Here is a 6,783-nt window from a genome sequence, read left to right as displayed (position 1 = left end):
TTATATGTCATTATTATGCATTTTCCAAGCACTAACCTATTGACGAGATGCCGAAGAGCCGATTCTTGTTTTCTGCTGTTTTTGGTTTCGTAAATCCTAGTAAGGAAATATTCTCGGAATTGGACGAAATCAACGCACAGGGGCCTATTTTTCCACGAAGCTTCCAGAAGTCCGAAGAGGAAACGAAGTGGGGCCACGAGGTGGCGCCACACTAGGACAGCGCGACCCAAGCCCTGGCCGCGCCGGCCTATTGTGTGGGCCCCTCGTGACGCCCTCTGACCTGCCCTTCCGCCTACTTAAGGTCTTCGTCGCGAAACCCCCAGTACCGAGAGCCACGATACGGAAAACCTTCCAGAGACGCAGCTGCCGCCAATCCCATCTCGGAGGATTCAGGAGATCGCCTCCGGCACCCTGCCGGAGAGGGGAATCATCTCCCGGAGGTCTCTTCATCGCCATGATCGCCTCCGGATCGATGTGTGAGTAGTTCACCCCTGGACTATGGGTCCATAGCAGTAGCTAGATGGTCGTCTTCTCCTAATTGTGCTATCATGTTCGATCTTGTGAGCTGCCTATCATGATCAAGATCATCTATTTGCAATCCTACATGTTGTGTTTGTTGGGATCCGATGGATATTGAATACTATGTCAAGTTGATTATCAATCTATCATATATGAGTTGTTTATGTTCTTGCATGCTCTCCGTTGCTAGTAGAGGCTCTGGCCAAGTTGATACTTGTGACTCCAAGAGGGAGTATTTATGCTCGATAGTGGGTTCATGCCTCCATTAAATGCGGGACGAGTGACGTAAAGTTCTAAGGTTGTGGATGTGATGTTGCCACTAGGGATAAAACATCGATGCTTTATCTAAGGATATTTGTGTTGATTACATTACGCACCATACTTAATGCAATTGTCCGTTGCTTGCAACTTAATACCGGAAGGGGTTCGGATGATAACCCGAAAGTGGACTTTTTAGGCATAGATGCATGTCGGATGGCGGTCTATGTACTTTGTCGTAATGCCACTGATTAAATCTCATAGTACTCATCATGATATATGTATGTGCATTGTTATGCCTTCTTTATTTGTCAATTGCCCAACCGTAATTTGTTCACCCAACATGCTATTTATCTTATGGGAGAGACACCACTAGTGAACTGTGGACCCCGGTCCTATTCTTTACATCCGAAATACAATCTACCGCAATTGTTCTTTACTTGTTCTTCGCAAACAATCACCATCTTCCACACAATACGGTTAATCCTTTGTTCACGGCAAGCCGGTGAGATTGACAACCTCACTCGTTACGTTGGGGCAAAGTACTTTGATTGTGTTGTGCGGGTTCCACGTTGGCGCCGGAATCCCCGGTGTTGCGCCGCACTACACTTCGCCGCCATCAACCTTCAACGTGCTTCTTGGCTCCTCCTGGTTCGATAAACCTTGGTTTCTTTCTGAGGGAAAACTTGCTACTGTCTGCATCACACCTTCCTCTTGGGGTTCCCAACGGACGTGTGTTAATTGCACGCATCAATAATCTTTGACCAGAGTGCCGACAGGCTACAGTTGAATCCATGCCGGTACTCCGGTATCTTTTATGTTTACCGAACTCCGGTATACCCCTCCTGGGATACCGGTAAGCTTTAACTTGGCACTTGCCAACTTAACTAAACCATCCGGATTAACCTTTAACCCGGCATCTTAAGAGATAAGCATGGCAATTTTGCCATGCCCTTGGCCTACCGGGGGCCATCCCCCGGACAGTGCTGGCTTCGGATATTGTTGCATATTTCGGTAAGGGGTAGATAGTAAAGCAAATTTAGCATCTTCTTTGACTATAGCAAGAAAAGTGGACGATAAACATGTGTTGGTGATATCAGGTAGAAAAAACGATCCCATTGTCATTTGTTTGAGCTATCTTCAACTTAGTTTTTGGCTGATTGCTTATTCTCTTTTCCACGATTCCCAGCTTTTGGTGATATAAGTTGCAAGTATATGTTCTTCCTATGTCTTTTGCGTGACCTGGACTATGAAGATCGTGTTACTCCCTTCTGTAGTTGGCTATTGGCCTATCAATATAAACTAAGTGTACATTGGTATGATGCTGTTGTGCACCTCATGTGGATGCCACTTCTATTGCTTCTTCATGCTTGATGTAGGTGTGTTACTTTCGTTTTGTCATGTTATTGGTAGCGTGGTTAATTATGTGTGGCTCTAGACTATCCTGCTTTCACCAGGAAACTGACATTTGTAGACTCTTGGGTGAGTGGAATTATCCAAGAACTGTAAAGGTTCACTTATGCTTATGGATGTATTGTTGTTACATTTTCTGTTCCACCTTCCCGTGGTTATCTTTTTGAAAAAAGTTCGAGTTGCATCTTTTGGTACATGGTTTGAAGGTGATGTCATTCTAAAATAGAGTCCACTAACTGAAACATGCATCTTTTTCACATAATGTATCAGTGTCGCCTTATAGTGTACATAGACCTTCCCGAAACATTTCAGTACTAATGACGTTTTCCACATTGCTATATTCGTCGGTAAACAATGCAAAAGATGGGTGGCATGTAGCAAATTGTGCCTGAAACTTACTTTTGTTTTCTTACCTTCTATTTCTCTTGAAAAAAGTAGTTCTAATTTTCTACTGACTTTGTTTTCTAAACCCTATAAAACTTAATCCCATTTACATGTAGATCTATTCGAATTTCACGGGTTCGTGCGCTAAGGCGCACATCTAAATCTAGTACGGGTGAACCCCGTGCCATCACCCAAATCCCCACTACCTCTCTCCCCACAATGCCTCCTATTTGTTTCTATTCGTTTGATCCCTGCAATCAGCAAGATCTCACGCAACAGCGGGCAGAAAGCAACACAGGACCACGAGTGACAGCCATGGAGGCCTGAAGGGACCACTCGCGCGGAAATGGGGGTAAGAGCAAGTCCAACAGCACCCCTACATTTTCTCCCCTATATCTTCATGTAGGGGACACCCCTAAAAAGATTCCTCCCCTATATTTATTTTTCCTCTTTCCAATAGCTCCCCTATAATTCCTCCCCAATGTCATATTCACATGTATTTTAATAATGTAGAGCCCACATGTAAGATTTATAACAAGACATCTAACGTTGTATAGGGGGCCTCACAGCGATTTGAGCTTCTCGACCGTCGGATCAACCCATCTGTGCATCTCAGCCGTTTATTTCGGACAGTCCTTACCGTTCCTCCTACTAGATAATCCCATGCGACAGCCGTTTCTTACCCGTCTCTGGCTGCACATGGGTCCCACTGTTGTTCGGTCCCGCACGTCGGTGACTGCGGGTGGGATTTCGCTCGGTCGGCCGCGCCGTCAGCCCGTGGAAAGATCTCCACCCGCACCCGTGAGAGACAAAACCAGCCCCCGGTACTGAAACCCTAGCGTCAATCGCGCTCCCCCGAATCCCTCGCAGCCGCCACCGTCCGCCATCGCCTCCATCCTCCTCGCGCGCCCCCAGCCTCGCCACCACCAATCCCCGCAGCCGTCGTCCGCCCCCTCCTTCCACGCCACGAGCTCCTCCTACTCCATCCCAGAGCGCCCCTTCCCATCCTGCCCATTCCCTCGCGAGTAGCAGCAGCGCCGGCGGCTAATGCAGGAGAGAGAAGGAGGCATCACCAAGGATCCAGGCTGATGCGGAGAGAGAGAGGAGGCGGCGTCGTCAAGGAGCGGCTCGAGATCGGCATCCTCTAGACCCATCTTTGCACCTCAACTCCCAAGCCAATTTCAGGTACGAACCCCTATTTTTCTCTTGATTTGTCTCCTCTCGTGGAGAGGGGCCGCAGCTGGCTGGATGGCCGCCGGATGATCGGCTGGTGGCCGGCCGGAGCAGGATAGGCCGCCGCTCGCATATAGCTGCCGCCTGTAGTGTGTTGCCGCTATTGAGCTTCATCCTCCTTGCACATCTCCTACTAGCAGGAGCAGCATAGTCCACCACCGCTCGCACAGCTGCCGCTCGCCGTGTGTCACCGTACGCCCTGCACATCTCCTATCATTTGAAGATTTTTCACGTCTTAATGTTTTCTCATGAGTCAGACAGGAGGATTTTAAGATTTGCTGGTGATTGGCCATCTCCACTTGGAAAACACTATTTGAAGAGAGAGGTGTGCAATTGTTTCTACAGATTTGTCCAATTCTATCTTTGTTTGTTTATTTCGTTTTATTTATGCCTACAGGTTATTTCATGAAAGCAAAAGCGGGATGGAGGGGAAGATTGACCTATGTGATATTCATTCCCCTCGATTAATTTTATTTTCTGAAAATTGGCTCAAACTATCTGACTTACATGTACACTATATTGCCTCTTGATTTTGTGACTTTTCTATGCAAGCTATTATTGTCTAAACAGATGCGTTATTTATGCTAGGCTTTTTGAGACAATCGTCAATGGGAGAAGCTGCTAATGAATTCCTTTATAGTGCTTTGGACGTGAACTCATGGTGGTGATTGATTTCAAATGAAAATTTTCAAGCTGAAATTAAGTACACAAGCAGCTAAATTTTGTTTCCATGATTTTATTGTACTTCTCTGATATTTTTTTCATGATTGCCGATTGCAGCTTCGACTGTCATAAAAATTACGATGCTCTTCCCAGGGTTCTTGCAATCTTCACTTTCAGTAGGAAATACTATGGTTGCTTGCCATGCCAAGAAAATGTAGTTATGACTTGTGAGGTAAATTTAATCTTAGTACATGCATGTGCAGGCTTGAGTTGTTAGCCTTCAAAATTCTTGGAATAAGAAAAAAAGGCTCTCCCTGGAGATAGCTGCAATTGAGGTACCTTGGGTACATAAGCTCATTTATTTTCATTGGCTGGTATTTCTAATTTTTTTAACTTCTACTGCATAGTAAAATAATCATATAGGTGCCATGCTTCTTTGCGTTATTTGTGACCAAAAATAATCTAAATCTATATCCTTTAAAGTTGTTTTGGGTCAGCCATATCTTTGATTGTATTACTGCTCACCTTGGTCAATTTAATTCCAGCGGTTTGAGAAGGAGAAGGATCTTCTAAACAATAGGTGTAGTAAAAATGGAGTCTACGGTTAAGCTAAACTAATACCCTTGCTGGACATTGACTAGCTATGTTGTTGACGAGTATAACAAATTTCCAGGGTACAAGATTCAAGCCGAAATATTACAAGATTCCAGGGCAGTTGTTGCTAGCTTATAAACTGGTTTTTCTAGCAATTTAGAATAACTAAATTATGGCACCTTGGTATCTAATAAACTGCATGGCTGGGGTGAGTGGAAAATATGTGGTATGTTCATTTCTTTACCAAGATTATACATGACATCATTTACATGTAGTTTAAGCTGCTGTCAGTTAACTTTAGTGATGTTGATATTGCATGAGGCGGAGCTTGGATGCGTAGATTTGAATTGGTGCTTGACAGTCGATGTAGCGAGACATGGTGATCAAGCTCTATAGTAAAATGCTATTCTATGTTTGTGCGTGCCAGGAACTATAGCATCTGCTGAGATCTGTGGGCTGAGCTATGAATTGGGTCCCCTCGGTTCGATGCAAGCTCGTGGTAGTTTAGTGTTGAATTTTCTATAGTCTTGAGTTAGACAGATGTGCTATTTGTTGTGTTTGATCGGGCAAATGATGATGGCGAATCTAAAGCTCCAGAAGCAGGCGCTGTTGCGGCCCGGTCTACCTCTTCGGGCATGGCCACAGCCATGGGAACCACTAGCGCACATTGTCTGAGAGTGTCATCGAGGAGCAGCCGTTGTGGCTCGATGACCTACTCAACGAGCAATTGTATTTTGAAAATTATCCCCTTAATAATACAACTGGGAACAAATTTCATCTTCCTTATTTGCTTTTCCATATTGTTTGCTGGATTATTTTCTAATGAATATTTTAGAAATTATATCTCGCGGCATGGTGCTCATATCTATAAATTTTGTGTCAGGAGCATACAAGGGAGATAAGATCACCTAATGGCTAATGCCCTCCAACAACTAATGGAGAAGCTTACAACCCTTGGATTTGGAAAACGACAAGGTACTCATGCAATGCTTACTGTCCATGTGCATATCATCAGTGTAATGTTACCATGTATATTGATGTTTTGAGGAAATGAAGACTTGGGTTTCCTACAAATTGTCAGGTCAAGTTTAGATTTGCTAATGCACATGTTGACATGAAAGTTGAAATATATGTGGAGATTTATTAATATTAATCTGCTGCATAGTTAGAGGTTCATCTGGTATGGGCAATAGTTTGCCTGACGAGTGTAACATTGGCTTTGAATTGTTAGTCCGTTAGGCCCTTCCGTCATCCCATCCCCTACAAGCTCTTGACCTCTGTGTGGTGGTGTCCAGGAGAAGCAGAGCTCAACAGCAGCTGCAGGAGCGGGAGCTACTGCTGGCCAGCAGCGCATGGTCATGCCCCTCCGCCTCTACTTTGTCTGGCAGGTACATGCTCTCTCTCTCTCTCTCTCACACACCATAAACTAATAGAACTGCAGAAGCTGGCATTTATACCAGTTGGAAAATGGTACTCGCTTAATAGCAGCAAAATCACTTTTTGACTTTTCTGACTATCAACATGTCACCTTTTGCTTTCGAACTTCCAAGTCTGTATCTTCCATTTGTCTCCGTTCTTAGAGAAATTGGAATGCATGAAAGTCTTACAAACTCTTAGGCAAAGGTGCTTCTTCTAGATATCCAAAAAGCATGTGGTTACCAGCAATTAAAGAAGAGAGATTTATACTTCTATTCTTTTTATTAACAATAAACTTGTTGC

At 44.4% G+C, this 6,783-nt stretch overlaps 1 long non-coding RNA gene across 2 annotated transcripts; it reads left to right on the top strand.

The window, feature by feature from the left end:
- Positions 1-4,017: 4,017 nt before the first annotated feature.
- On the top strand, positions 4,018-4,773 carry LOC124692836. 2 transcript variants are annotated; one of them, XR_006999709.1, is made up of 3 exons: positions 4,018-4,132; positions 4,205-4,646; positions 4,734-4,773. It is a non-coding gene; the product is annotated as an uncharacterized LOC124692836 (long non-coding RNA). The 2 variants fall into 2 exon arrangements; XR_006999710.1 differs by having other exon boundaries at positions 4,205-4,251; positions 4,396-4,768.
- Positions 4,774-6,783: the final 2,010 nt, after the last annotated feature.

This window comes from Lolium rigidum, chromosome 2 (genome assembly GCF_022539505.1).
Source record: "Lolium rigidum isolate FL_2022 chromosome 2, APGP_CSIRO_Lrig_0.1, whole genome shotgun sequence".
NCBI lineage: Eukaryota > Viridiplantae > Streptophyta > Magnoliopsida > Poales > Poaceae > Lolium > Lolium rigidum.
This window is presented reverse-complemented; position numbering and strand designations above follow the sequence as displayed.